Source organism: Hemicordylus capensis, chromosome 1 (assembly GCF_027244095.1).
Source record: "Hemicordylus capensis ecotype Gifberg chromosome 1, rHemCap1.1.pri, whole genome shotgun sequence".
NCBI classification, from domain to species: Eukaryota; Metazoa; Chordata; class Lepidosauria; order Squamata; family Cordylidae; genus Hemicordylus; species Hemicordylus capensis.
The window spans coordinates 30,598,830-30,607,969 of record NC_069657.1 but is presented as its reverse complement, the minus strand read 5'-3'; the positions used below and the strand labels follow the sequence as shown (position 1 = coordinate 30,607,969).

Sequence of the window (9,140 nt, the reverse complement as noted above, 5' to 3'; positions counted from 1 at the left end):
TTCTAGTTTTGCAGCTATTTTTAATTTTTAATTATTATTTTGTCTTGATTTTAGCTGGGAGCTGCTTTGAGGACTCTAAAGTTGAAAAGAGGCATATCAACATTTAAAAGCAACAATAATGAAGTCAGACTTGAAGAACTAGAACCCATGGGTTACATACTTAAAAAAATTATTTAATATACGTAAAATACAAAATGTAAAAAAAATATCTTTCCCTGTTCCCCCCCTTTCCCCTGCCCCAACTAGCCTTTGCATGTTGTGCTGGCGGGTGGAGGTGGGAAAAGAAAGGAGAGATGGGAGGAGAGAGAGAGAGAAGCAAGAGGGGAAGGGGGAGAAGGAGAGGAGGAGATACACACCGTTGCACCAATAGATGGGGGTAAATCAGAGAGGGTGTTTGGGGCTGTTTTGTGTGTGTTTTTTAATTATTCTAAGAATAGTTCAATAAAGTTGTCCCGGATTTCTGGACCATTTATGCAGTTTATTTACTTTTATGAGGGCCCATTTTTCATGTGTCGCTAACCCGAGCAAGTCATGCACCCATTCCTCCCTCCTGGGAAGAGTGGGAGATTTCCATCGCCGCAATATTAATCTCTGGCTATCAGTAAGCTTCTCCATAGCCATTGTTTAGGACCTGATTTTAGTGGCGCAGCAGGGAAATGGTTGACTAACAAGCAGGTGGTTGCTAGTTTGAATCCCCGCTGGTACTATATCAGGCAGCAGCAATATAGGAAGATGTTGAAAGGCATTATCTCATACTGTGCAGGAGGAGGCAATGGTAAACCCCTCCTGTACTCTACCAAAGACAACCACAGGGCTCTGTGGGCGCAAGCAGTCAAACTCAACATGACGGCACACTTTACCTTGACCCCAGTACTGCATTCAGATCTTTTAGTGCAAGGGATGAATCCATCACTAAATTAATACACGTAATAACTTCCCTCCAGAATCCTTGCACTAGGGGGATATGGATAGCACTATGGATAGAAAAGATATGCATTACATACTTTTCTATCATCTCTAGTTTCAAGTCCATACAAGACAGTGATCTTCACTGTTATTCAAGTAGGGGCCACTTTAGCAAAACAATGCGAGAGTCATTTCCCTCTGCACTGACCACTGCATAATACTGCACTTTTCTCGGTACTGTGAGGGCCATTTAAGAGAGTTCAGTTTCCCTTGAGAGCCCCCCTCCAGCGCTGGGCAAAGCATAGCAGTAGATGGTGTGAATGGAGACTCTGCATGGTGCTAGGGGAACTGTGCAGAGTATTCTGCTTCTGCCAAAGCCTCCTAAAGTAAAAGGTAAAGTGTGTCGTCAAGTCAGTTTCGGCTCCTGGTGCCCACAGAGCCCTGTGGTTTTCTTTTGGTAGAATACAGGAGGGATTTACCATTGGCTCCTCCCACACAGTATGAGATGATGCCTTTCAGCATCTTCCTATATCACTGCTGTCTGATATAGTACCAGCGGGGATTTGAACCAGCAACCTTCTGCTTGTTAGTTAAGCATTTCCCTGCTGCGCCATTAGGTGGCTTCCCAATAAATAGTCAAAGGGCTGTGCTTAGGGGTGATACAAATACAACAAATATTTATATACTGTTTTTCAACAAAAGATCTCAAAGTAGTGTACATAGATATAAATAGATAAAATGGCTCCTTGACCCCCAAAGGGCTCACATGCTAAAAAAAACACAAGATACACACCAGCAACAGTCACTGGAGGTACTGTGCTGGGGGTGGATAGGGCCAGTTGCTCTCCCCCTGCTAAATAAAGAGAATCGCCACTTTTTAAAGATGCCTCTTTGCTCAGTTAGCAGGGGCTAAGTTGATGGGGGCTGCCACTGGCCCCAGGCCTTACAATGAAGAACACTGCAGCTCATACAATCAACCAACTTCTGCATTCCTGCTCTTCCCCCAAGACAACATAAAATAGTCATTCTACACTGTTTTTAACTGCTGGTTTTATTGTTTTATTTTTTGTGTAAAACTCGAAGAGATGCAGGCTTTTGGTGGTACAGAGATGTGCTGAATAAACACACACCCTTCCGGTATGCGTGTCCTGTAGCACAGCAGCCCCTGGCTGCTACAGAAAGCAACTACAAGGTTCTTATTATAATGACCTAATTCTTTACACTTTAAACAGAAATATTGTTGTGGGAATACACCTGTGGATGAAATACCTGAATACACACATCTCAGAATGCCAACTTGTATACCCTAAAGACATATGAGCCCACACAATATGTAATTGCTGCGAGAAACACCACCATAGCTATGGCAATCATGTATGGTCGGAGAAGTGTGGAGATGCTTTTATTCTTGGGATTTATTTATTTTTTAAAATCATGACTTTGAGACAGGGGTGGGGTTTTTGTACGTGCTTTTAATAGTTCAGGTTTAAGAGATTTACAAGGACAGGTATTGCAATTCCTCCCCTGACTCATATGCTGGATTTTCAAAACAGGGGAAAGGCAACATCTGCAGACATCTTAAATATCCAACATTGTTCCTGACCAGTAAAATTGCGGCACATGGCCTTCAGTTGCGGAAGAGGAAGACTTCCGTCTCATTTCACCTGTAGGAGGGAGAGAGGGGAACTGTGATCAATTTTGATACATTCAGAGCATCAACTGTACAGAGTTGCGAACACGTCTGGGAGATCATACCGAAAGTTAGGTATGTAGCAGTTCATAGTGTTCAGCAAGAGTGCTCCATTTGCTGAACAATATCACACAGCAACTTTAGTCTCACTGTTGATAGATGGATAATGACACTGGGACAATCATTATCTCCGTGGCAACAGTGTTAGGTTTGTCAGAGGAACATAGCACAAGGAGCTGCTGCTGCTTTTACAGTCCTGCCTCGGCTTCCTCAAGGAAATGCTCTCGCTGCAAGCCCATCTGCCCAGAGTACAAAGTCAACTAAGGGCAGTTCCACGGCTGCAGACATATGGCCATGGACTGATCAGCCACACAAACACTGCACAATGTTTCACGACACTTGGTGATTAAGTCATGCGTTGTGGAGTAAGGAAGGTTCTAGAGATGCTTATGAAGAGACTCTTTCCTAATGAAGCATGTATCACAATATATAGGTTAATCTTTTTTAAAAGCATCACATGAATCTTTATGTTGCTTTTTCCTGCAGCAGACAAACATGGCTGCCCCTTATAGGGTAGGTTCACAAGTAGTGCCAAACCCTGAGAATATGCAGGCATCCTACGTTTGGTCTTCGGAAGGCTATACCAAGATTGGGCATGCCGTCCAAACTCCCCAGTCTCGGCATATTCTGTCCTACTTGCGGTACAGAACCAGACATCTGTCCTTAAGTGCAAATGTTGGGTTCTGTACCCCAAGTAGGGCAGAACACACCGAGATCGGCGAGTTCCAATGGCATGCCCAATCTTGGCACATCCTTTCTGAGACCTGAAGTAGGGCGCATGTACATTCTGAGACTGCTGCAGCAGCTCCACCAAACCTCAGGTTCAGCGCTATGTGTGAACCTGCCCACAGGATTTACACAAATAAGAGTGTACAAGAAAAGCCCTGCTGGATAAAACTGAGGGCTCATTGAGTCCAATATCCTGCTTCCAAATAATGCCAGTCAGAAGTTTCTGGGAATCCCACAGCAGGATACAAAGGTAGTAACCCTCTTCTGCTGTATGTCTTCCAACCCCAGCAACTGATATTCAGAGGAATGCTCCCTCCACTCTGATCATAAAGATTCCATTTAGCTATCATAATGAGTGGATCAGCAAATGCTGCTGATCTTTCCTCACTAGTTTCACATTACACCTGTACATCCCAAGAGATCCTAGTTCTACCAAATCCAAATGGTATTCCCATCAATATCCACAAGCATCTTTCTTTGCAGAGTTAAAATGCATCCCTACCTTCTATTCTATGTACGTAGACAGCTTGACGATAACCTTTTACTCAGAACAGCTGCGACTTGCAGACTATGTTCAACTCATGAAGACTACATCACAGGAATGGTAGGAATTCTTAATCTTGGAGATGGTCACCACACAGGCTTTGACGGTCTTTTGTTCAACAGCAGGGATGTTTGTTCACACAGAGATATGCTGCCAAAGCCAGGAGATGATGCAAGGACATGTTGAACCAAATTCCTCAATTTCCATTCAGCATCTATCCAATCAGTGTCAAAAGCCAGAGAATACTAAAATGAAGTCAGTACTATACATTTATGTGGCTGCTCACCAAGGTTAATAGCAATATCATGTACTCTTTAGGCTGTTGTAGTTTTTGGAAGGTTTGGTCAATGAAGATACTCTTTTCTGGACAGACTTCTTCAGAGACCACCAATTAGCACTCAATGATTTTTCCACCAGAAAGGGAGGCAATCAAAAATAATTTTCTGAGTCACTTGAAAACCAGCCTTCATTAAAATTTAGCTGCTCTATGCTTCTGCTTCACACCAAAATCACATTTCATGGGCTCTGCCTTAAGCCCTCCACTCCCAGAAAGGCCATCAAATACAGCTTTTCACCTTGTGGCATCTTAAACAGCACTGTTTGGGAACAGCAACTTTATCATGACAGATAAGACAGACATATCTTGAAGTCTACTTATTAAGGAAGCATTCTGCTTTCTAATCTCTGAATTCCCCATTTTCATGACTTATTTTCCTCTTCTTTGCCATATATCATATATTATACAGCTGAAATAGAATAAAAATGAAGGATTCATGAGAAATTTCTGGATTACTTACACTTTGCCTAAATACTATTTAGATGGCAAATGGGCTAAGACAAAGCTAACCACCCAAAAATATCTTGCATGAGACTGAGGAGGATGTAAAAATATTTTGTAAAGGCTGGTGAAACCTACATTTTTATGTTTTGGCTCAAGGATGGAAAGACAAACTTTTTCAAGAGTTCTTCAAAACCAAAGCATTATGCATTCACATCACCTGCAATTATGCTTAATATTAACATCATCTGCAATGATTTCCACAGGTAAACAGATATGGTCAAGTGGGCCAGCATGCTGGTATGATTAAGAAGAGCCATTTTCTGAAAGTCATAGTGTACTTAAGAGGATTACTTATACAAATCCATTGGTTTAACCTACTTGTTTGCCTAATCAAGGAATGTGGAAGGCAAACATGCATCTCTCTCCCTCCCTCTATCTATATTATATAAGCACACACGCAGGTCGAGAAGCAATATCTCTTGCTTTCCCAAAACAACAGAGGGGCTAGTCTTCTAAAACATGCCTGAGATGAGCTTATCTTCTCTAAAGCTTCATCTCTTCTTCATTTTACAAACTGAAAGTTTCTTCAGATGACAAAATGAGAGAAAATGAACATTCTTCACCAATGTCCTGCAACCAGAAGGTCCACAAAAATACAGCCTTTTAAAGGTCTTAGAGGCATCTTACAAACCTATTTGAATCAAGTTCATCAGCAGGGGCAGTGTCAGACTTCCACATACACATCTTCCACTCTAGACTCTTGCCCTACACCCGATGTCTACTGTGGACGATCACATTGGGTTGAACTAGGTATTTTGGGGATGGAGGCTAAAGAAATGAGTCAGATAGAAGTTGCAAGAGATGATGTTCTAAACTGTCTGGAAAAACTGAAAACGAGTAAACTGCCAGGGCCAGATGGCATCCATCCAAGAGTCCTCAAAGAACTCAAAAGTGAAATTGCCGACCTCCATGCTAAAATATATAAATTATCCCTGAAATCGGGCTCTGTACCGGAGGACTGGAAAGTAGCAAGTGTAACAACAATTTTCAAAAAGGGATCCAAGCGCGATCCGCAAAATTACAGGCTGGTTAGCCTAACGTCCATTCCAGGCAAATTGATGGGAAACATCCTCAAGGATAAAATTGTAAAGCACATACAACAGGCCCTGCTGGGAGAGAACCAGCATGACTTCTGCAAAGCGAAATCTTGCCTCATAAGCTTTTGGAGTTCTTTGAGAGTGTCAATAAGTGTGAGGATCAAGGTGATCCAGCTGACATAGTATACCTGGACTTCCAAAAAGCTTTTGACAAAGCATGGCATATTGAAGTTCAGCTGCACCTGCCTGCAGCGCTGCTTTTAACGTTATCACTCAGTCTGTTTCTGTTCTTGATCTACAGTTGTGAGCAACTGAAAACATTCTTCAGTATGTACAGAATACAGGAACAGAAAGTGTGAAATTTCAACATTTGGCTGCTACCACCTTCTGGCATTTGTCTGGACCTCCACGCACTTCTGATCTATCTCATATCATTTTGAGACAATCTGTTCTCATGATGGCAATAAAGCACAATGCTCGTACAGCTTGTCAATGTAATTCTCAATGCAGACTACTATAGCAAGAGCCTCAAAATGGGGCCATTTCACTCAGTTGTAGTGTGAAAGCACTGCCATTTGGCTCCAAGCTGATGTTTCAAGATCATACCATATATTATTTATTTATTACATTTATATCCGGCTCTTATCAAAAGGTTTGAGAACCCCTGGCTTAGACTTACTACATATGATACAATCTGGTGGAAAGGATGGGGAAAGCATACTAGTTCAGCATTGCTGAACATATGACAACCTTCCTCTCTTTTCTTCCAGCAAAGAAATGGTAGGACTGTCACTCAGCAAAAAGGAAGTCAATTAATCATATAACTCTCAGCAGATTAATCAATCACTCACATCGGCACAGGTTTGCATTGGAATAAGGCATTGGTTCAGACGGGGGGGGGAAGCATTATTACAGGAAAACTTGTTATGCAGGGGTTCTGTTCTGCTTTACAACTGCAGAAAACGATATAAAATCAAAGCGAAAAACTTTTGAGTAACCAATTGAGTCCAAATTTAAAGGAAAAAGTAAGTTTTTGAAAGTTTTGTTATGAAGCCGAATGGAGCTCGAGCTCTCTTCCCCCCCTCGCACACACTAAATATAGAAGTCACGGAAAGGCAGTTCACAGAATTAAAGGCAATAGCCACAGACCAGAAAGCAGAATTCCAGAATGTAGAGTACAGGAGCTCTCTCACAAAACGTCTAGTCCCGAGCGAGACAGAACTGGAACTGGGGAGCTAGCTACGCCCACAAGAATCACATGGTCCAGTTCTGTCTCGAGCATGCTCAGTTCCTAACCCTTCCTGAGGATCTCCTACCACCAGAGGAAAAACTTGTTATGCAGGGGTTCCGTTCTGCCTTACAACTGCGGATATGGAATCCGTAAATATCAATCCAGAGGGGCAATGGGGATTGGGTGTGTGTGTGTGTTAGGTTCCCGGAGTTGGCGGCAGCGGCACCTTATAAAACTGCCGCTGTGCAGCAGGAATGACGGTAGCGGCGGCAGGGATGATGGCGGAGGCACCTTTTGGAACCACCACTGTGCGGCAGGGACGGCTGCAGAGACGGCCACAGCGATGGGGATGGTGGCAGAGGCAGCAGCAGTGCCTCCTCCTCCCTCCCCATCTGCCTCCCAAATGACCATGGCAGTACCTTTTAGAACTGCAGAGATGGCTGGTGATGGCCATGAAGGTGCCACAGTGGCAGTGATGGCAGCGGAGTAGCAGTGGGGACTCCTTCTCCCTCCCCATCTGCCATGTTGCAGCCACCTCTGCTGCCATCCCCACCACAGCGGTTTTAAAAGATACCGCCGCTGCCATCGTCTCCGACCCACAGATATGAGAGTTCCATGAGGTCCCCCCTCACCACTGCGTATTCTGAGGCACCAAACTGGGTGCCTATCCCCCAACCACAGATACACGAAACCACAAGAGTTGAGCCCACAAATAACGAGGTTTGCCTGTACTTTGTTTTCCCATTACAGCCACATTTGTGTGATTTATATCCCACTCTATCCCAAAGTTTCAGAGCAGCATACAGCTTTTTTTTTTAAGCCTCTCTGTTTAACTCACCCTCTATAACAGCTTATGGGAAATGGTTGCAGAGAACACAGTTCTTCTTGGAGGGAAAGGGCCAGATCGGTGGTTCCCAAACTGAGAGCCTCCAGATGTTGTTGAGCTACAGCTCCCATCATCCCCAGGCACAATAAATTATGGCTGGGGTTGATGGGAGTTGTAGTTCAGCAACATCTGGAGGCTCCCAGTTTGTGAACCACTGGGCCAGATTAAAGTTCATCCTCTTCAGACTGATGGAGAACTTTTGCCATTTGCTGCATCCTCTGCCACAGCTCAGCAGAAATGGAGGCAAGAGGACACTATTCTTCCTGGAGCGAAGGGGCTATGTCTATCAGGACAGGCACAGTTCGAGAAGATGGATTCCCTCCTGCATAAAAAAAGAGAAGTATTTCCTCTAAGAAGGCATCCATAGACTTTACAAATACAGTATTAAACATTTTCTTAAGGTCTGCGAGGCAAATGACCGTATTCCTCAGTTTCTAGCTACCCTTGACTTTAGTTTGGAGAGGTTGCAAGGGCATGAAGAAGGAATATGTGAGAAATAGGTTAGAGCATCCTTCCTAACAGGCACAAATTCATCTGGTGAAGCACTCCCATACATATTAGATCTTTCTGTGAATCAGGCAGTAATTAGGACACAGGCTGACACTGAAATTAAACTACAGGACTCTTAAATAATCTTATTAAAATTGAATAGGTTTTTAATGTAACTCCCAAGTAGGACTATTGAGCCACGTAGGATGTCAACCAGAGCGCCAGAAATGGGGGGGGAGAGTAATTTGAAAGCATAACAATCCAATTTTATTCAACTCACGCTGTTCCCCGTCCTTGTGCTTGGCCAGTGCAAAGCCGGTGAAGTATCGATCACAACCCTTTAAGCATATACCGGAAACGGAAGGTGACGCTCAACAGACACTCTTACCATTTCTTTTTCACTCCTCTTCACCAGGTTGTAACTTCCTCCGCCTGTCAGGCTGGATTGACCAATCACTTCACGATGCCATACCATTGAACCTAATCAACATGAGAAGAACAGCGCTTGTCTGTAGGAGGAGTTTTAAAGGCTCAAGGCGACGCGTTACAATTGGGCAGCGGGGTGGACACTGTAACCCAATCCGAGCCCAGATGAGTTCTCCGGCAGGGCAAGCCTTGGCCCGAGAACCAAGGGCTTGAAAGGGTAGGCTCGCATCATTGGTAGCTTGAAAGCGATTGATAGAATCGCCCACCCCTCATGGAGCAGCATTTACTAAGGGGCGGGCAT

At 43.8% G+C, this 9,140-nt stretch overlaps 1 long non-coding RNA gene and 1 other non-coding gene across 5 annotated transcripts; both read right to left on the bottom strand.

Moving 5' to 3' along the window:
* Positions 1 to 2,358: 2,358 nt before the first annotated feature.
* LOC128339446 (uncharacterized) lies at positions 2,359 to 9,032 on the bottom strand. Of its 4 annotated transcripts, none has more exons than XR_008313037.1 (5): positions 8,694 to 9,031; positions 8,077 to 8,246; positions 7,877 to 7,965; positions 3,888 to 4,143; positions 2,359 to 2,570 (listed from the first exon to the last, which is right to left on the bottom strand). It is a non-coding gene; the product is annotated as an uncharacterized LOC128339446 (long non-coding RNA). The 4 variants fall into 4 exon arrangements; XR_008313038.1 differs by having other exon boundaries at positions 3,888 to 4,079; positions 8,694 to 9,028; XR_008313035.1 differs by having other exon boundaries at positions 7,877 to 8,246; positions 8,694 to 9,032.
* LOC128341361 (small Cajal body-specific RNA 13) lies at positions 2,672 to 2,943 on the bottom strand. Its single transcript, XR_008314370.1, has one exon. It is a non-coding gene; the product is annotated as a small Cajal body-specific RNA 13 (non-coding RNA).
* Positions 9,033 to 9,140: the final 108 nt, after the last annotated feature.